This window comes from Triticum urartu, chromosome 7, assembly GCF_003073215.2.
Source record: "Triticum urartu cultivar G1812 chromosome 7, Tu2.1, whole genome shotgun sequence".
NCBI lineage: Eukaryota > Viridiplantae > Streptophyta > Magnoliopsida > Poales > Poaceae > Triticum > Triticum urartu.
Genome location: NC_053028.1, coordinates 38,573,035 through 38,595,103, shown reverse-complemented (window position 1 = coordinate 38,595,103; position 22,069 = coordinate 38,573,035).

Genomic DNA, 22,069 nt, shown 5'->3' with positions numbered 1-22,069 from the left:
TCCGATTTAGGCGTATATAGCGCCCCAAGTTCGGCCTTCCGAATACTAGGGGCTTCGCCAAAATTTAAAATTGTAGACTTCTATGGCTAAGTGAGAGTGATAAAGTTGAATAGTCTGATTGCCTTATTCGCTGCGCTAAACACCTCCTTAAAGGACCAATTTTTTTGGATAAAGAGTGTTTAAGATTTATCCCGAACACTTCAGTATTAGTTACGTGGGGCCAGAAGCCGACGACTAGCCAACTCTCAGATTTTATAAACGGCCGCACAGAAGGTAATATTTTAAATCGACAAGAGTTATATAGCGCACATGAACTCGTTTTCATATTACAGGATCACATGAGTACATTCATTTAAATATTACATCCTTAGCACATTCCTCCGCCACAAGGCAGGCACCCTTCAGGACACTGTCATAATACTTTTCGGGGTGGCGATGCTCCTTGCCCTCCGGTGGCCCCTCCGTCACCAGATTTTCGCGTCCATCTTCGCCCAGTGCACTTTCGCACGGGCAAAGGCCATGCGCGCACCTTCAATGCAGACAGACCACTTTATGACTTCAAAGCGTGGGCAGGCATTCACAAGCCGCTTTACCAGGCCAAAGTAGCTGCCAGGCAGGGGCTCGCCAGGCCACATCCGGAGTATGAGACCCTTCATGGCCAGTTCGGCCGCCTTGTGAAGGTCGATCAGTTGCTTCAGCTGGTCACTCAAGGGCACACTACTAGGAAAAGACCTACTAATGGTGCACCAGTTTTGCCTACTAATGGCGCATCACTGGTGCGCCATTACTAGCACGCCACCAGTAATTTTTACTAATGGCGCACCACTAGTGCGCCATTAGTATCTGGTATACTAATGGCGCACCACCAAGTGCGCCATTAGTATATAACACCATGCGCCATTAGTGTGCCTCCCAGGGGCCATATTTAACCATGTGCTTTGGCACACTAATGGCGCACTGCGGATAGATGCGCCATTAGTATACTTGGCATACTAATGGCGCACTCTGTCTTGATGCGCCATTAGTATCCTTTGGCATACTAATGGCGCACTCTGTCTTGATGCGCCATTAGTATCCTTTGGCATATTAATGGCGCACCTTGTGGTGATGCGCCATTAGTATGAATATTTGTTTTTTTACTTTTCTGATTTTTGCACAGGTTACAAAATATATTATTTGACAGAATATAGACAGTAGCACACAGCAACAGCAGATTCATCGAATACAATAGAAGATTAGTCTCCGAATACAATTCATCATATTAGTCTCCGAATTCAAAAGACCGAACAAAGATAAAACATTACAAGTCTCGAGACCGCGAGTATCGAGTTTGTATTCACACTACAAGTCGATATCAATCATCTAAACTACCATCACATAGAAGAGAGCTGCGGTCATCACGATGAGCATCATCGCGATCAAACTGGTCTTCATCCGATTCCTCCAACGCTCCCTCCTCTCTCCCGCTAGATAGCGGGCGTATCTAGATTCGGCCTCCGCCCTAGTGGTGTACCCTTTGTAACTGTTACCGCTGAAACGGTGAACCTGTCTCTGACACTCCTCCCAGTCGTCGTAGACTCCGGGAACCTTACCCTTGTACACGACATACGACGGCATCTCTATGCACAAGCCAAACAACAGACAATACATACATAAGCAATATATAAGTATGCAACAAAAGGATCGGAAGAGAAAAGCAAGACACTAATTGCACGATTCATGGTCCTACTAATAAATAGCATCGATTACATCTAAGTTGAACGACTATCCAAACCAAAGAGACATACAATTCATTAAAGTTTAATTACAACATGAGCCAATCAATGTTTCAGAACTACACATCACTACTTTCGACTCGACTCATGGACAGGAGCGTGGGTGAAGCCGCCGTCTGTCGTGATGGTCATGAAATCGCGGGCGTTGTCAGCCTGCATTTGTAGCATTCCGTCTATCTCAATGTTGAACGGTTGATATCTGAGGAAGAACTGCCCCGAGGTATGAAGGACATCTTGATGGATGATGTCCGCAAACTCCGACTGGATGTGAAAGAATTCTTGTCTGATGTCCGCGTCCTAGATTGCCGACAAGCTCGCAGCCCAATCTTTGAGATTATTTGGTAGCAGAAGGTGATGATGGTCCCTTACGATCGCCCGTATGTGATGGAGGGCGTAGTAGGCATCCTTCTGACCGCCAGGCGGCTGCTTGATGCAGCAGAACGTCGTATTGTGGGCGAACACGTGCTTGCCGTACTTACGAACTGCCCTGATGAAGGTGCCTCCAGATTTGGCGTAGCCAGGGAGAACATCATCAAGAACTTTCTTGATATTTGTGTAGTCTATCTTGGAGTTACGGTTCGGTCGAAATACGTGGCCATGGAATATTTCGGGCTTAAGAGGATGAGTGTGCAATGTGTGTCACTGCACAGAACACGGAATGTTCGAAAAAAAAGAACGATCAAAATCTAAGAAATCATATGTTATGGGGCGGTTAAGGGATGACTTACTCGGGAAAGTAAGCCACAAGGAAGTTATCCTTATCTGGGTTTGCCAAAATGACGTCTTCGAGGTGTGAACTCGCGACTTGGCGGTCCCCAGCGCTGCTCAAGAGCTTGGCACGCATGTAGAAGGGGTCGACGATCACGATGTCCGGGGTCTTGTCTCTAATGATCCACATCTCCATACTCAGCGAAAACAGCCGAATGAAGGTCTAGTGCAGCGGATGAAGGTTGAACATAGCAAAGATGTCATCAAACCGCAGGACGATCGTACCCCCGATGGCGCCATCCACAAAGCCCTTGCCCTCTGGCACCTTGGCCACGAAAACCGGGTATGCCACATCATTCTCTCTGAGATGCCGCTTCTCCAAAGAAAGAACACTGTCGTGCAGACTCCGCATAGCACTGGTTGCAGCATTGAGCATATTTGTTGGTAGCATCGCCCTACCCGCCACATGCACCCTCCTCGAGATATCCTTAGGTGAAGGTGGCCCATCCTGAGCATGGATCATACTCGGTGCCGGCTGGCTCGCACCGGCGCCCTTTTTAGTCGGCCGTTTCCGGCCCTTCTTCTTGATCTGTTGTAATGGGGCCGAGTTCTGCTCACATACCGCCTTCTTGAGCGTGTTGGGGCTGATAATATTTGGCACCTCCGCTATCTGAGGCTCGGTGAAGGCGGCAGCTGGAGGCATCTCCTGAGAACTGAACGCCAGACGACGGCTGTTGCAATTGGGTTTCTCCGCCGTACCAGCTAGATCGTGGTCGTCTTGTTTGGGTTCTTGAGAAGGAGGCCGCAGAACTCGTCACTGTACCCATGTTCGGCAAAGTACTTATCGACATTGGTAAATGTACCATCGTCGTTGTCGTCGTCGTCCGGATCCTGTGCCATATGCATGTCCGGATCCTGTGCCATAGGGATGTCCGGCATGTCCGGTAGCATTGCGGCATTCTTGCCATGGCTTGGCGCCGGCATGACTGGCGGTCTTGTCTGTGGGGTGGTGTCCCCCGCCCCCAAACGAATCTGGCTCTTCGGCCAAAGCAGGGGCCAGCTTATGCAGGCGCTGAGGGTCATCTCATCTTCTTCGTCGTCCCCAGCGGGTCGAATCGGAGGTAACAGCTCGTCGCAGCCTGGCAGCACCCGAACCACTTCAACCCTATACATTGTGGGTGGCATCGGATTACCGTGGAACACGGGGTTGCCCGGTTGAACGATTCTGCCCTTGGCGACATCGACCAACTCGCCGCCCACGAAGTGCAGGAGAGTGCAAGGAACGTCGGCGGCGCCCTGCGAAAACATGTAGGGCGTCAGGGATGCCCAGTCAAAGGCAAGGAGATGAAGTCCTCGGCCGAGAGGCTTAGTTACCGTGATGCCGTGGAGCTCAGCTAATGTCGAGGCACCGCCAACGGCGGGCGTGCAACTGATGGAGGGGCCGCTTGCTGGCGAGGTGCCGGCCGGCGTACACCCGGGTGCATTAAGCTCCAATGCCGGCGTCGGAGACACCAATACCGCCGCCGCCGGAGACACCAATGGCGCCGCCTACGCGTTGTGCGAGTTGCTGGCCGTGAAGCTGGGAATCGGGGGCGGCCCCTGTTGGCCACCCGCAATCCACGTCGTTATCCCATGAATCAAGGTAGGCATAATGCCGGTGAGCGTCGATCCCAGTTGTTGTTGCACTTGCTCTTGGACCATCTCCGGAATCCGCACCACTTGCTCCTTGAGTGCTTCAACCTCGCGCGATTGGCTTTCTGAGCTGGTCTTTTTCTCCTTTCGCCCACCAGCGGTATAGTATGACGACCATTTTGTGGACAAGCCTTTGCCGGCCACACGACCAACTGACGTTGGCTTACCGAGCTTATCCTTGTTTTTCATTATGTTCAACGCCCTATTCAAAGGGGTGTCGAAAGGGGAGCTCTGAGACGACCCCGCGCTATTGCTTTCTTTGTCCTGCGGAAGGAACGTGAACCATTTAGAAATATTGGGGATTAATTAGAATGCAACCATATGGAGCTAATTACGTGGGGGTGTATTCCTTACCAGGACAAGCTCAAGCTCCTTGGTCTTCGGATCCGTGGTAAGCTCCTTTGTTACCGGGTCCTCCTTGTACCGGGCCCTGAGAAAGTTCCTGGTCTGCTTGCCACTGTATTTCTCGAAGCAGGGCGGTAGGCCTTGCTCGGCACGCTCCGCGTCCTCCTTGTCCCATACAGGCTCCGCCACTCTGTAACCGCCGAGACCGAGTTGGTGGACCCCTATGTTCAACTGCCGCATTTCTTTCCCCCACTTACTTGATTCGGAGGTTGCGGGGCTCTCGCACTTGATCTTGAACTCCTTGTAGTCATCTTCGCTCATCAAAGGATATTTCGCCTTGATCTTCTCATAACTATCACATTTGTCAATCATTGCCTTCACCGTGCTTTTCCAAGTAGACAGGGCCGTGCTCATCGTCGTGAGGGCGGCACCATTCACTTTATTACCCGAGAGGCGTGTGTTTGCAAACTCAGCGGGGAACTTGTATCGTTCGTGCAGCTTCATGAAGAGGAGGCTGCCCAAATTCCCTCGGTCCTTATGGCTTAGGTTCTTGGTATTGATCGAGGCGGTGCTCCAGAGAATGCACCCGAGCTGAATCGAGTACCCCTTGACTACGTGTTTGGGCGCCGTCGGATGTCCGTCGGAGTTCACTTCAGTAAATTCCTCCCTGACGGTGTTGAGCACGTTCGGGCGCCGGTCCTTCCGTTGCCTCTTCGGTTGGCTGCCATCTGTGCGTGCGCCGCCATCATCAATGGTGGCATCCGTGGCGCCATCATCAGTGGTGTCATCCCCGACGCCACTAGGGGTTGTGTAGTCAGGATCGGTGTCTTCCGCGGCATCCTCATAGCGGTAAGGTTCTTCCTCCAACTCCTGGGACAGCTCCCAGAATTGCTTGCCGCCCGAACCGCCGGCCTCATCGTTGTGGGCCATGTTTTGCTCTAAATAGGAAAAAAGTTTGGTCAAAAAGTTGGTTATTGTCAAGGAGCAAGATCATGGTCTCATCATTTAGGGTTTGTCGACACCGAGGCATCCTAAAAGCTAAGCTTTTATCATTTAGGGTTTGTCGACGCCGAGGCACCCTAAAAGCCTAAGCGTACATCATTTAGGTTCTCATCGACACCAAGGCACCCTAAAAGCCAAGGTTTCATCATTTAGGGTTTGTCGACGCCGAGGCATACCCTAAATGCTAAGTTTTCGTCATTTAGGGTTTATCGATGCCGAGGCACCCTAGGTTGGGCCTAATCACTTGGCACTAATCAGTTGGCTCTATTGCCACCTATGTTGGGTTTATCATCTAGGGTTTATCGATGCTGAGGAGAATTTCTAAGTTGGGCCTAATCACTTGGCTCTATTGCCACCTATGGTTTAATGCAGCAAGAATAAAGGGGCAGTTGATCCTACTTAATTAAGTACTAAGATACCCCGGCCCATGCATTAGTAGCAAGTACCTCATATGTCCGATTTTTAGCAAAGTCATGCTAAAATTCATGGAAAATTTCAGCATGACCTTTGCTGAAAATAGGACATATGGAGTACCCGAATTTGCCGGAACGGAAGTTAATCGACATTCCGGCAAACTCAAGGGCCTCTCGGGGTACCTGCAAAATCATCACGACACGAAAGGCCTCTCAAGGGCCTCAAGCAGCAGCGGCGTCTCCCAGGACCCCATTTTTTTGCTAAATTTCTTTGAGCAACAATTAGAGCAGAAAATTCAGCATATTTCTATACAATTTTTTGTACACATAAGATAGAAATGTAGTGCTGAAAGTTTAATGCTTACAGAAGACTTGCTGAAATAGTGAAAAATATGGAGTCACCAAGCTGGCTAAGAAACTCCCAAAGTCCACTAGCAAATCCAAGATCTAATCCTGTTACACACATCATAACAATTTAAGATAATTAGGATAAGGATAGTAGGAAATGAAAAAGAAAGAGCTCAAAAAACAATCACAACAGAAAAATAATAAAAACCTAGTCCTAGAAGAAAATAAATCCTAAAAGAAAAGAAATCTTAAATAATAAAAAGTTTGCATCTGAGCCACCCTTCCAATCCAACATAGTGAAACGAGCTAGTCAGGACAGCATACAAATGTGCAGATTTCATCTCTTTAGAAACTACAAAAGCAGTCTTGTAATCTCCGACTTCAGTGTTTCTGGTCAATAGTTCAATATATTTTTATACAATATATGACCCACTGTCAATAAAAAATGTTAATGTCCATCAAAACAACTTAATAAATGTGTTCCCAAAGATCACAAAAATGCACTGCAACTCTTTTTGAAACATACACTAATAAGATGAAAGTTTCCCTTCCGGATTATCTTGACACTTTACTTTAAACACTTCTTTACATGCAGCATTTGTCATAACTACTGGAACAGAGATATACATAGCTGGTTCTTTATATACAGTCAGACTAAATTAAAATCTGGCTACTGAATGAACAGGAGGATAGTGAGCCCAATTTGTTAGTCCATTATCAAAGCATATGACACCAAAAGCAGGATAAGTTAAGCTCCAGAATTCTAGTTTCCATGATTACTGGTTGATTGCATGAAGAAATAATTCAAAAAATAATACAATGCGTAAATTGGATCCCGTGTTACTAATTAAGATTGGTTTCATCACCGATCAATATCCTGCAGTCCCCGTTTCGAAAAAAATTAAACCATTTCAAAAAAAATCCCGCGGTCCTACTCCAAACCTTACTATGAGAACAAAACCTCAGTATCCCTCTAGGATGTGAAGATTAGCACTCCCGAATGCCGTATAGCTCAATCATATAACTATGTGACTGCTACCAAATATATTAAACTGAAAAAATATGAACATGTCTATTCCTAATTGATTGAATTGGAATAACATCTGATTCAGTAGTAAGTAGAACACAGCAAGCCATGTCCAATTTCATAGGGACATACAAAGAACAATGAGACCAAGACATGAAACCACTAATCTAAAATGTATTTGCAGGGCATCTATTTGGTTGATTATTCAAGATAATTAAAACAATGTGCAGTGCACCAAACACGAAAATGTCTGGCAGCAAACTGAGGGCACATCTCCATTGATTTATTGCTGATTGGTCCCGCAAAAAAAGATTTATTGCTGATTGGATAAAATGCCTAGCACGAGCACTGACAGATTTGCATCTAATAAACAATCCCTACCAGAAGATAATCACAGAATCCCTAGCACGAGCTACCCCATTTCCTTCACCACTACGTACTGGGGTCGGGTCGGGTGGCAGCTAGACCTAGACCTAGACCTAGCTACCAGATGGAAGGGAAGAATTGTAGAGCAACCTTGGGGTGGGCGGGGAGAGGAGAAGCAGAGGGAGGGAGCACCTTGGTTGGGGCGGAGCAGCGAGGGCGACGGGGCGACGGAGCGGCGAGGGCGACGGACGGGAGGATGAGGCGCGGCGGACGGCGGCGGTCGAAACCCTAGGCGGTCGCTCGCTCGCTTTTGGGGTTGGGTTGGGGGTGGGTCGATCGATCGATGGGGATCTGGTGGCGAGGGAGAGAGGGTCGAAGGGGATGTGGCGAGGAAGAGGGAGATAGCTAGGGGGAAGCTTACTAATGGCGCACCACACCTCGGTGCGCCATTAGAAATATATTTTTTAGATAGCAATGGCGCACCCCGCAGCGGTGCGCCATTAGAAATCTTTTTTTAGATAGCAATGGCGCACACCGCAGCGGTGCGCCATTAGAAATCTTTTTTTTAGATAGCAATGGCGCACCCCGCAGCGGTGTGCCATTAGAATTTTTTTATTACAGTTCGAGCACAGGTTATATTGCACCTAACCCAATCCGCATCAGAACCCGTCCACTAGCCCGACTGGTCAGCATGCAGCACACACACCAGGAGCTCCTGGTTTTGATTCCCATGCTCCGCAATATTTTTTTTGCATTTTAAATGTTGTTTGATATTTATTTGTGTTTAAATATGTTCAAACTTGTTTAAATCATAACAGTAATATTTTTTTATAAAAACAGTAATAATTTTTTTAAAAATATATTCAAATTTGTTACTTGAAAATATCATTGACGGCGGCGGTGGAGCGGGGGAGGGTGCGGGGGGTGCCCGTTGGCGGCGGTGGAGCGGGGGGTGCCCGTTGGCGGCGGTGGAGCGGGGGAGGGTGCGGGGGGCCGGGTGCTCGTCGGCAGCGATGGAGGGGGATCGAGATCGAGTGTCCTCATGAATTCAAAAAGTGCCCATAAAATTTAAAAATATTCATGATATCAAAAAGTGCCCATGAAATACAATCGTGAAATGAAGACTACGATTTAAATACTCGATCTTAGCTAGCTATCTGTTCACAATCTTCTTGCCCTTCTTTTTCGCAAATGGAGTTCTTCTGTGGAACAGACGTCCTTTAGGTAGGGTGGTCCTGCTTCTTCTTGTGGTGTGTGCTGCAACTTCATCATCGTCATCATGTTCGATCTTCGGGTCACCATACTTGTCGAAGTCTTGCTCATTGGCTACTCCATCCATTCTGATGATCTTCCTTTTGCCTCTCCTCACGACAACACGACTGGGCTTTGACGGGTCGGTAATGAAGAAGCATTGGTCCACTTGGGAAGCCAGTACCCATGGCTCATTTTTCGCGGTGACGTTTGCGCCCGCGGTCTTGGATTTTGCTTCGGTTATAACCATGGTGGTGAAATACCGATCTTCTTTTAGGACGCTCTTGGCCCATCTGACACGGAACATCGGGACCTTCTCTCCAGCGTAGCTCAGCTCCCAGATCTCCTCGATCCTTCCGTAGTATCTGTCCTTGTCGTTACCGGTGTAGGATTCCATCGTTACCCCGGAGTTCTGATAACCATCGCTCTTCACGTCCTTGTTCTCGGTGTAGAATGTGTAGCCGTTGATATCGTACGCCTCATAGGTCATAAGGTTGTGCTCGGCGCCCTGTGACAAGGCGAATATGAGTTGTTCTTCCGCGGAATAATCCTCATGTAAAGGGTACGACAGAAGCTTCTGCTTGAACCAACGCATGAAACATGAGTTGTGCTCTTTGATTATATCTCCGTCCGTCCTCTGTTGGCCTCGGTCATTGTACGTCTTCTCAATAAAGGTTTTGTGCTCTATCACCCAAGGATCGACCACGTCTATGTGTTGTAGTGCGACTAGGTTTGCTCTTTCAAAGTCGGCGAGTCGACCCTCGAAGTCGACATGCATTTCGCGGCGACCCTCACGGTGACCCCATCCAGCGAGCCTGCCAAGGTGCCTGTTGACGGGCAGACCAACAGGGTTCTCGATGCCTAGATAATTCGTGCAGTAGGAGATGCACTCTTCGGTCAGAAAGCCCCTGGCTATACTTCCCTCTGGACGTGACATGTTGCGAACGTATCCTTTGATGACACCATTCATCCTTTCGAACGGCATCATGCTGTGTAGGAACGTCGGCCCGAGTTGGATGATATCCTCCACGATATGGACCAGCAGATGCACCATAACGTTGAAGAATGCGGGCGGGAAGTACATCTCAAGCTCGCATAGCATCACCATGATCTCTTCCTGTAGCCTTCTGAGTTGCCTCACGCCAATCGACTTCCGAGAGATGACGTTGAAAAAGTTGCATAGCCCAAATAGCGTTTCACGGACGTGCGCGTCCATGATCCCACGGATTGCAACTGGAAGTATCTGCGTCATCAGCACGTGACAGTCGTGAGACTTCATCCCGCTGAACTTCTGCTTCGCTGGGTCTAGGTATCTGCTTATCTTCCCCGCGTAACCGTAAGGAAGTTTTACTCCTACGAGGCAGGTGAAAAACTGCTCGATCTCCTCCTGACTTAGAGTGAAGCACGCGGGAGGGTAGTCACTTCCGGTCTTCTTGGCCTTTTTGCCTTTGCGACGAGTTTCTGTGTCCTGCTTCGCCTCATCATCATCATCATCATCATCATTAGCGTGAAGCTCCTGCCTGATGCCCATTGATTTCAAGTCTACCCTTTCTTTCGGCCCATCTTTGGTCCTCTCTGGCATGTTGAGCAGGGTACCAAGCAGACTCTCGCACATGTTCTTCGTGACATGCATGGCATCAAGGCTGTGAGGCACACGGTGGATCTTCTAGTACGGCAAGTCCCAGAAAACAGACCTCGTTTTCCATACCTTCAGCAGCACACCGGACATATGGTAGACTCTGCGTGCTCGTCCTGATAAATGATGCAATTGTTCATGCACACATGGTATTTCACGTGCGGTAAATCCAGAGGACACACGATTTTCTTCGCCTACTCGAAACTAGTCGGGCACTTGTTCCCCTTGGGAAGACGTTCGTGCCAGAATGACATGTTCTCGTCGAAGCATGCGTCGGTCATTTTGTGTTTTACCTTCATCTCCAGAGCCATGAGCGTTACTTTCAGGCGGGTATCCTCGGGCCTGCATCCTTCATACAATGGAGTAACCGCGCCTATCTCCAGTTGATCCAGCTTGGCTTTCTCTCTGGCGGCAGCTCTTGCGTTATCCGTCTGCTTGAGAAGCAGCTCTTGAATATGAGGGTCCTGCACCCAGCCTCCATCGTCGTCTGCTCCGGCATCTTCGTCTTCATGATCATGCCCTTCGTCTTGCTCTTCCTCATCATCATGTACGACATCTTCTACATGATGACTATGTACAGCATCACCGTCGTGATCATGTCCTGGAGATTCTTCGTCTTCTCGCCCGCCCTCGCCGCGGTGGTACTTGTCTTGTTGCCCTTCCTCATTTCTTGTCCGGCCCCCATGGACGACTTCATAGTCATCTTCTCATCACCTTGCCACCGATAGCCATCCATGAAACCACGCAAGAGCAGGTGGTCCCGCACCTGCCCGGAATCCGGGTCCGCAATAAGGCTCTTCAGCTTGCATCTTCAACACGGACATCTTATCTCCGTCTCGTTCTTTTGAAGCATCTCGGCCTTCGCGGAGCTCAAAAACCTATTCACGATTCCTTCAGTCATCGTGCGGACCATGGTCGCCTGCGGGGTAGAGCAAAACGATATTTTAGAACCAAGAAAAATTTGGCATGACCTTCCCTAAAAATAGGACCAAAAAGAATGCATAGTGCCAAAATTCTCGCCGGTACGGAAATGAATCAACATTCCGGCAAAATATTGGCAACTATCGCATTTCAAATACCGGTACCTGCAAACACAAACATATATGCAACACCACAAACACATGCAACACCACAAACATACATAGATCTAGCTAGGCCACAAAAAGTGCATGTGCACGTTGTTGGAGCGAGCTAGGGAGAAAAAAAGTAGATCTACATCATGCAGATAGCTTTCCCCTTACTTACCTATCAAAAAAAGGTAATTTCACCACTTAATTTTGATGAATCTATGGTGGAAATGAGGTGAGGAGGAGGAGGCAGCCGAAAGCTTGGAGAAGGAGGTGGAGGGAATGAAGTGGGGAAAGTGAGTGGGTAGGTGTGGGGATGTCCAAAATATCTTGTTGGGGTCCCAGGTTACTAATGGCGCACCACCTGCACATGCGCCATTAGTAACCCTGGTTACTAATGGCGCACCTGCAGGTGGTGCGCCATTAGTAGTTTTGCAGAAAAGTAAAATATATATATATACTAATGACGCACTTTTACAGGGTGCGCCATTAGTAGTTTAAACTACTAATGGGACACGGTGAGGCGGTGCGCCATTAGTAGTTTTGCAAAAAAAGAATAAAAAAATTCAGTACTGGCGCACTCCTTGTCTGGTGCGCCATTACTAGTTAGAACTAGTAATGGCGCACCAAACATAGGATGCGCCATTAGTATGTATGTCAAAAAAATAAAAATTTATCACTAGTAGCGCACCTGTTTTCTGGTGCGCCATTAGTGTCTTCCACACTAATGGCGCATCCTGGTGCGCCATTAGTGTCAATCCTATCTATAGCCCTTTTCCTAGTAGTGGCACCGGATGTTCGGTCCCAGTATATTGAGACCAGAACAACTTTTCCATCGAGCTCCCTTCCTCGGCCCGGTAGAACTCTGCGACATCTGATACGCTGTTGGGTAGATCTGCGAACGCTCTTGGAGAGCTCTGAATTCGGGTAAGTAAAAGGAAAGTTTCCTTCACATGCTTGCTTTGCATAATGAATGCCTTACCCGCAGCTATCTTTTTGACCGCCTGAATCTCCTGGAGGGCCTTTTGAACTTCGGCCTTCGCATTTTGTGCGTTCTCGAGGGCCTTCGCAAGCTCGGACCCCTGCGTCTTAGAGTCATGCTCCAAGGACTCGTATTTCCTGATGAAATCCTGGAGCTCTTGTTGAACCTCGCCGACTCGGGCCTCTTGCTTCTCGCGCTCGATGCGCTCCTAGGCCGCTCTATCTTCGGCCTCAGACAGCGCCTTCTTCAGGGCCGCCACTTCGGTTGTGGCCGCTAGCAAAATTCATGATGATCCTATGATATAATAACCACTTCTTTCTTTATCAATATACAGACGGGGTATCACTTACCTTTGTTCTCTTCGAGCTGCCTCTTGATAAGGCTGAGCTCTTCCTCGGACCGCTCAAGGTCCCGCTTCAATCCGGAGACCTCCGCAGTACGAGCGGCAGCGGCCAGCAGCGAAACATGCTTATTCACATAGACATATTCTGATTAGACTCCTGTGATTGTTATTTGATCCTCTGTTCGGCCTTTCTTTGCGAACACCAAGCAGAGCATCAGGGGATACTGTCTATGCTGTGATATTTTCTCATAATTCGATTACTTACCTCGAAGCCTATTAGGAGGCTGGCACAGGCTTCGGTCAATCCGCTTTTGGAGGACCGAACCTTCTCGACCACCGCACTCATGATAGTGCGGTGCTCTTCGTTAATAGATGCGCTGCAAAGCGCTTCTAGCAAGTTGTCCGATGCCTCTGGATGCACAAAGGCCATCGGCACAGCCGGCTCGCCCCCCTTAGCGAGGGGTCACCTCACAGAATCCGGAACCACTGAAGGGTCCGGCGCAGTATCCGGCTGGGGGTCAAACTTGCTGCTGTCCCCATCATTAGAACCCACGGGAGTCTTACCCCCCATGCTCCCGGCATCTGGGATGTCGCCTCGGTCCGATGCCCTTTGAGACAACACCTCGATGTCATCCGTGGGCCGGGGGGAGGTGGCTGTCGGGAGTGAATCGCTGTTCATCGCCGACTCGCCCAAAGACTCATCCGAAGAAGATACGTCGATATGGGCTTTGGATGGACGGCATGATCATGTTTGACATGATAAGAAGCAATAAAACAAAACATACCAGAACTATTATAGTATCCGGATACTTACGACTTCGCCAGGGGCTTGTCCCTGGGCAACCACTCCTCGTCGTTGTAAGCGGCTATTGTGGAGTGGTCCGGAAGGAGGGTCCTTCCCTTCTTGGACCCTTTGGCCTCCCCAGATGGGGCGGCCTTCCTTTTCTTGTCCTCCCTAGTTGGGAGGAGAGAACTTTCCTCTTCATCCTCCTCGTTTTTGTAGGAGGAGTGCGCCTCGGTTTTTTCGGACGATGAGTCCGATATAACCTTACGCCGGAGACCTTTCCTAGTCCCCGCGGCATTCTTCTTGGTCTTCTTCTCCGGCGCCTCATAGGGCGCCGGAACAAGCATCTCCGTTAAGAGAGCCCTTGCTGGATCTTCGGGCAATGGGACCGGACAATCGATCCGCTCCGCTGTCGCTACCCAGTCCTGTTAAAATGGTGTGGAGGCTCAGATCCCTTGCATGATTATACTTGGGAAATGAATATCTTATGAGATATAAAGAGCTTACCGGATTGGCGGGGCGCTTTGCGCTGAGTCCGCGATCCTCGGTAAGGGGAGGAGGTACCTCGGCGGCCTTGAACAACACCTTCCAGACGTCTTTGTGTGTCGTGTCAAAAAGCTCTCGCAGCGTCTGGTGCTTGGCCGGGTCGAACTCCCACATATTGAATGCCCGTCTTTGACACGGAAGGATCCGGCGGAAGAGCATGACCTGGACCATGTTGACAAGCTTGCATGCCTGCAGGTCGACTCTAGAGGATCCCCGGGTACCGAGCTCGAATTCGCCCTATAGTGAGTCGTATTACAATTCACTGGCCGTCGTTTTACAACGTCGTGACGCATGGGGATGCCGGATCGAAATTCGCAGGCCACCACCCAGTTGGTGTCGGCGGCTCGGTGATGTAGAACCACCCCGATTGCCACCCCCTCACGGTCTCCACATAGGAGCCTTTGAGCCAGGTGACGTTGTCCATTTTGCCCACCATGGCGCCTCTGCACTCCGCTTGCTGGCCTACCACTACCTTCGGTTTCATGTTGAAGGTCTTCAGCCACAGGCCGAAGTGGGGCTTGATGTGGAGGAAGGCCTCGCACACGACGATAAACGCCGAGATGTTGAGGATGAAATTGGGGGCCAGATCATGGAAGTCCAGCCCGTAGTAGAACATGAGCCCACGGACAAATGGGTGGAGGGGAAATCCCAGTCCGCGGACAAAGTGGGTGAGGAATACCACCCTCTCATGGGGTTCTGGAGTAGGAATGATCTGCCCCACGTCAGGGAGCCGGTGCTCGATGTCTGCGGCCACGTATCCGGCTTCCCGTAGCTTCGTAATGTTCTGCTCTGTAACGGAGGAGACCATCCACTTGCCTCCCGCTCCGGACATGTTTGGAATGGCTTTGCAGAGAAAATGAGAACTTGGGCGCCGGAGCTCGAGTGCGCGAAGATGGATGGGCAGGGGAAGAAGAAGGCGTGGGTGAAAAATCGGAATCCTTGTCCCTTTGTTCGTATTGATGAGAATCCCGTTGTCGGTGTCAAAACCGGCGGATCTCGGGTAGGGGGTCCCGAACTGTGCGTCTAGGCCGGATGGTAACAGGAGACAAGGGACACGAAGTTTTACCCAGGTTCGGGCCCTCTCGATGGAGGTAAAACCCTACGTCCTGCTTGATTAATATTGATGATATGGGTAGTACAAGAGTAGATCTACCACGAGATCGAGGAGTCTAAACCCTAGAAGCTAGCCTATGGTATGATTGTTGATGTGTATGTTGTCCTACGGACTAAAACCCTCCGGTTTATATAGACACCGGATAGGGTTAGGGTTACACAAAGTCAGTCACAATGGTAGGAGATCTTCATATCCGTATCGCCAAGCTTGCCTTCCACACCAAGGAAAGTCCCTTCCGGACACGGGATGGAGTCTTCAATCTTGTATCTTCATAGTCCAGGAGTCCGGCTGAAGGTATAGTCAGGCTATCCGAACACCCCCTAATCCAGGACTCCCTCAGTAGCACCCGAACCAGGCTTCAATGACGATGAGTCTGGCGCGCAGATTGTCTTTGGCATTGCAAGGCGGGTTCTCCTCCAAATTCCGTGTACCTGTTTGAGTAAAGTCCGGTTTCTTGCAGATGTTGCGCTCCTTGGCTTCTACGCCCAATAATGGCCGCTTCCCACGTGTCAAATGAATATGAAAAGTCTGAGTGTTTTTACATTCACACCCCTAGCCGCGTAAATGAGCTTCCCTATTTTAAGGGGACGAAGATTTAGATCCAATCCACACCTTCTCCCCTCCGCGAGTGTTCATCAGAGCGCATCCGACAAAGGTCCATTCCACCATGGCCAGCCGTCGCAACTCCTCCCCTCCCCCTTCCAGCCCTAAGCCTGGACATTGGGAGAGATGTTCCACCCCACATAGTGAGCTAGTGAAGCTCCAGACCAAGGGATTTCCCCCCGGCCTATATGGTCCCGGTTCGAGCCGGTCTTGCCGTCTACAACGGCGGAGAGCAAGCAGAGAATGCCCCTAATCCATCCAAAGGAGAGCGGGTGTGCCTTGTCCCTTACTTAATAAGGGGGCTCGGATTTCCAATCCACCCATTTCTCTGGGGGCTGCTGGAGTTTTACGGCCTCCAGCTACACCATCTCACGCCTGCCTCAATATTGCATATCGCGGGCTTTGTAGCCCTCTGCGAGCTGTTCTTGCGTGTTGAAGCTCACTTCGGACTGTGGAAGGAGCTATTTTGCCTCGTGCCCCGTTCCAGGAAGGGGTCAATGTATCAAGTGGGCGGAGCCGAAGTGTGGCACATCCCCGGGACCGGGTATCTGTTCGGAACCCCAAAGAAGGCGTCCGAAGACTGGTCCTCGGAATGGTTCTATATAGAAGATGTCCCGCTGCCGGATCCTGTCCGGATCGGCCTCCTTGAATTCAACAGTGCTCCCTTAAAGAAGCGCCTAAGCTGGCGCCCACGGAGCCCCTAGAGGGAAAGTGATAGGGACATCATTTACCTGATGGGCCGAATAAGATTGTTAGCCCATTCCGGACTAACCATGATCGGGGTTATGGCCGAATGCATTATGCGGGGTGTGCAGCCACTTCAGTATAGAATCCACCCCATGTGGGACTTCAACGGGGAGGACGACGCCACTCGCTACGGTCATAAGGGGCCGGATTCAGCTGCCGCTCTACTAAAGATCTTGTCCACTTTGTATAAGGGAGAAGAGGAGGAATTTCTCCGCGTCAACCGTCAGGGTGGATTCTCCATGCACAATCCCCCGAGCTGGGTAAGCGGCCGTATTTACTTGTCCATCCGTTTTGTATTCCCATTGTTAAATATTCAGTCTGACGACTTTAACGCAGGAACTGCGCCGGGCTGTTAAGGAAATAAGCAGCCCTTCTCCACAACCCGAGGACCCAGGACGGTCCCTCGACCCGGCCTCTCAAGAGGATCCGAACATATCTGTGAAGCTGATTGATGGAGTGTTCCATCAATTGAGCGAGGACAACGCCTTGGTGGCCATTACGGCCGATTACCCAGGGCTAATCCTGACGCCCCAGGTACCTGAGATCGAAGTCCCAGTACCCCGAATAGGTGTCCGCCCACTCGTGTTCAATTTGCTGATTGCAACCGAACTTTGCAGGGGAGGTTTTCAAGGCGGAAGGCCGAACCTGTGGCGACAAGCCAACGAGGGGCCGTAGGGCCCCGTGGGCCGAAAAGAAGTGCAGTCCGGACCGAGGCGTTAGCGCAAAGGTATGGCGCGCCCCCTTATCCCAGGTGTTATACCTTCGAGGCACATTGACACTCGTGCCTTCTTCGGGACAAAGAGACCTTGCCGGACTATACCCGGAGAGGCTGCCAATCGCGCCTCCACCAGCCAGGCTCCAAGGCCTAGTCCAGAGGCGGAGGCGAACGCAAGGCGCGCGCCAGATGCTCCTCCGATGGAGGATGTGGACGGGTTGTCTGCTACCAACTCTGAGGTGGAGAGTGCCATGAACCACAGGCGTCGCCAGACAATTCTTCGCGACGCTTGTTTCTCCCAAGGGGCCTTAGATGCCTTCAACTCGGGAGATGCGCACCTCCGTGCCGCTCAAAATGGTCTAGCCCAAGCCACGGAGCAATATGTAAAAGACATACGGGTAAGAAAATTTTGGTAATTATATATATAGCAGTAGCCCCCGAGACTTGAAACAGTTAGACTAACTGATTTAAGGATCATTTGATATGCAGGTTCTTACAGAAAAGAATTCCCTACTGTCCAAGGAGCTGGAAGAGTGCAAAGCCCAACTGGAGGCCGCACTAGCCGCGGCAGGGGAGCCTAAGGAGACCCCCTCTGGTAATATACACTTCGAAAGATAAGTATTTTGCGAAGCGCGGCTTTGGTGCGAATCTGACACATGAAAATTGCAGATGGCGCCGGATTGAATCCGGAAAGGAAACACCTCCTACGCCAGCTAAAGGCTGGTGAGAGGGTGCTATTAAAGGTGATGGAGGAGAAGAACGATCTCCAAGATGCCAACACCAGGCTGGGCGTCGAGCTGAAAGATGTTCGTGCCTAGCTGTCAGACTCCGTGAAGGAGAATCAGCGGCTTCGGCGCGACATATTTAGTAAGTGCTTGAACGAACCTTTTGAAAGAAAGTTCGGCGGGTAAGTCGACTAACAGAGCAATGTCTGTAGGTGTGCTAACAGGTCGTCCTGCGGAGGAGATGTCCGGTTCTACGGGTGACCTTCTTCCCGAGCTCTTGCAACTGCTCGATCGACTCCGGCAGGCGATGCGAGGCGTCGCTCAGGCCCTGTGGCCATCCGTCTCCATGCCCGAAGGTCTTGGAGAGCTTGCGGAAAAGCTAAAGGGAGCACGGCGGCGCTTCCAATTGTGGAAGATATCAGCCTACCGTCAAGGTGCTAGGGAGGCCTGGGCCATGGTGAAGACGCGGTACGCAAAGGCTGACCCCAACCACATGGCCGAGGTCGATCCTGTAGGGCCCGATGGGAAGGAGAACCCCTGTAAACTTAGTATACGGCCAAGTAGAGTTGGCCGCAAAGTATTCCCAGCAGGACTGTAAATTAGACAGCCTGTTAGATGGTATTGAAGAGGAATACAACCAGTCAAAATGACTATGTAATTTAATTGACATTTATAATGCCTTCTAGCCGGATTGTAGATCATTTGTCATGGCCGACCTTTTCGCTTCAGCCTTGGGACCTGACGGTCCGGAGTGTGTCCGAATTCCCATGCGGTTATATAGGAACCGGGGAATGCATGGAGACCAGGCGTAGGGGTCATTACGGCGTGAACAGACAAGTGCCCAAATAGGTATGTTATATTACATGGTTAGTAAGAAACATCTTCCAGGGAGAATAGTTCCGTTAGGGGTTCCTTTCCCTGGGAGGCATGCCCTAAGGTGCATGTCCATGCTGCGAAAAGAAACGCAGGAAAAACATCTGGGGGCATATAGATAAAAATAAAAAAGATCATCTTTAGTTCACCGACCGAATATTCCCTTAAGAACGCTAGCTTTCGGCTTCACCCAGTCTGAGGTACACGTCCAGCTGACCCGGCAGTAACAATCACAGAGGTGCTCCCTTTACCACCTAGCCGAACAATCGGGAACATAGGGGTAAGCACGGGAGCCAGGCAACCCAGCTTGGCCAAAACTTAAGTCACATCACTGCATATAATGGTGAATAAAAGGTACATGCGGAAGTGTGACACATGTGTTGGGCATGAAGCCCGTATGAATAAGCTTCTGTTTAAAGAAACCCCAGGTTTAATGAGCGCGGATAGCGCGTCACTTTATAAGCCTTTAAAGGTTATAGGAGAGATAGAGAGAGAAGAAGAGAAATGTAAGACAGAAAATACATAAAAAATGGACAGAGGAAGGAGACGAACACAGAGTCCGGTGCTAGGCATAGAATCTTCGGAGACGGGCTGCATTCCATGGGTTCGGCTCGAGTCGGTTATCCGATGCATCCCGCAAGCGGTACGCTCCACCAGTCAGGACTTGGTCAATTATGAAGGGACCTTCCCACTTGGGCTTGAGTTTGTCCTTTTTCTTGTCCGGTAGTCGTAGAACTAATTCGCCAAAGTTGTAATTTTTGGCCCGTACTTCTCTGCTTTGGTATCTTCGAGCCTGCTGTTGATAGAATGCGGAACGGGCTTTTGCCACGTCACGCTCCTCCTCCAATGCGTCCAAACTGTCCTGCCGATCGAGCTCGGCTTCTCTTTCTTCGTACATGCGCACTCGAGGTGAGTCATGAATTATGTCGCCAGGCAAAACTGCCTCTGCGCCGTACACCATAAAGAATGGTGTGTATCCGGTGGTGCGATTCGGCGTGGTCTGCAGCCCCCAGAGTACGGAGTCGAGCTCCTCTACCCAGTGCGTGTTAGATTCCTTGAGGGACCGCACTAATCTGGGTTTGATGCCGCTCATGATAAGACCATTTGCATGTTTGACCTAGCCGTTAGTTTGTGGGTGATAAACGGAAGCATAATCGAGCTTGATGCCCATGTTTTTGCACCAGAGTTTTACCTCGTCGGCCGTGAAGTTCGTGCCGTTATCAGTGATGATGTTGTGGGGGACGCTGTAACGGTGTACAACCCCGGATATAAAGTCTATCACCGGTCCGGATTCGGCTGTCTTAACAGGCTTGGCTTCTATCCATTTGGTGAACTTATCCACCATGACCAGTAAATATTTTTGTTTGTGGGTTCCGCCTTTAAGGGGTCCAACCATGTCAAGCCCCCAGACCACGAAGGGCCAAGTAATGGGGATAGTTTGGAGGGCAGTGGGTGGCATATGGCTTTGGTTTGCGAAGAGTTGGCAACCGGTGCACCGTTGGACTAAGTCATGAGCGTCTGCCCGGGCCGTCGGCCAATAAAAGCCTATACGGAAGGCCTTGCTTACAAGGGACCGGGCTGCCGTGTGATGACCGCCAAGTTCGGCATGAATTTCAGCCAGGAGGTTCCGCCCCTCCTCTTCGGAGATGTACCTTTGAAGGACTCCGGTAGTGCTTTTCTTATAAAGCTCTCCCTCGTGGACTCTGTAGGCTTTGGATCGCCGCACTATGCAGCGTGCTTCATTTTGGTCCTCATGGAGTTCCTGCCTAGTAAGGTAGGCGAGGAATGGTTCTGTCCACGGGGCGATAACGACCATTATTATGTGGGCTGAAGGTGTTGTTTCATTGGCAGAGCCTCCGATTGTGTCAGAATGTTCGGTGTCGGGCAGTGCGGTTGGGTCCGGGCTGTTATTGTTCGGCTCCCCTTCCCATACTACGGATGGCTTGAACAGCCTTTCCAAGAAGATGTTGGGGCGGGACAACATCGCGTTTTGTGCCGATGCGTGCCAGGACATCTGCCGCCTGATTATTTTCCCAGGCTATATGGTGAAATTCAAGCCCCTCGAACCGAGCTGACATCTTTAGGACGGCGTTGCAGTAAGCTACCATTTTTGGATCCTTGGCATCGAAGTCTCCATTTATTTGGGATATTGCGAGGTTCGAGTCCCCGCGCACCTCTAGGCGTTGGATGCCCATGGATACTGCCATCCGGAGACCATGTAAAAGGGCCTCATATTCGGCTGCGTTGTTGGAGTCCGTGTACATAATCTGTAGTACGTATTGAACTGTGTCTCCTGTGGGGGACGTCAAAACGACGCCAGCCCCCAGTCCGTCCAACATCTTGGAGCCGTCGAAATGCATGATCCAATTTGAATATGTGCCGTACTCTTTAGGGAGTTCGGCCTCCGTCCATTCTGCGACGAAGTCGGCCAAGACTTGCGACTTGATGGCTTGTCGTGGCTTATAAGTTATGTCGAATGGAAGGAGCTCAATGGCCCATTTTGCAATCCGGCCTGTTGCGTCACGGTTGTTTATAATATCGTTAAGTGGTACTTCCGAGGCTACTGTTATTGAACACTCTTGAAAGTAGTGTCGTAGCTTCCGGGATGCCATGAATACCGCGTACGCAATCTTTTGATAATGCGGGTACCGTGATTTGCAGGGAGTGAGGACAGTGGACACATAATAGACCGGCTTTTGAAGGGGGAATTTGTGTCCGTTCGCTTCTCGTTCGACGACGAGCACTGCGCTTACAACCTGATGTGTTGCTGCAATGTATAATAGCATTGGTTCGCCAATGTTTGGCGCGGCCAGGACTGGGTTTGTTGCCAGTATGGCTTTTATTTCGTCGAGTCCGGCCATGGCTGCGTCCGTCCATTTGAAGTGTTCGGTGCGCCGAAGGAGGCGATAAAGGGGTAGGGCCTTTTCTCCCAAGCGGGAGATGAAGCGGCTTAGAGCCGCCACACATCCGGTTAACTTTTGTATTTGTTTGAGGTCCTTTGGGATAT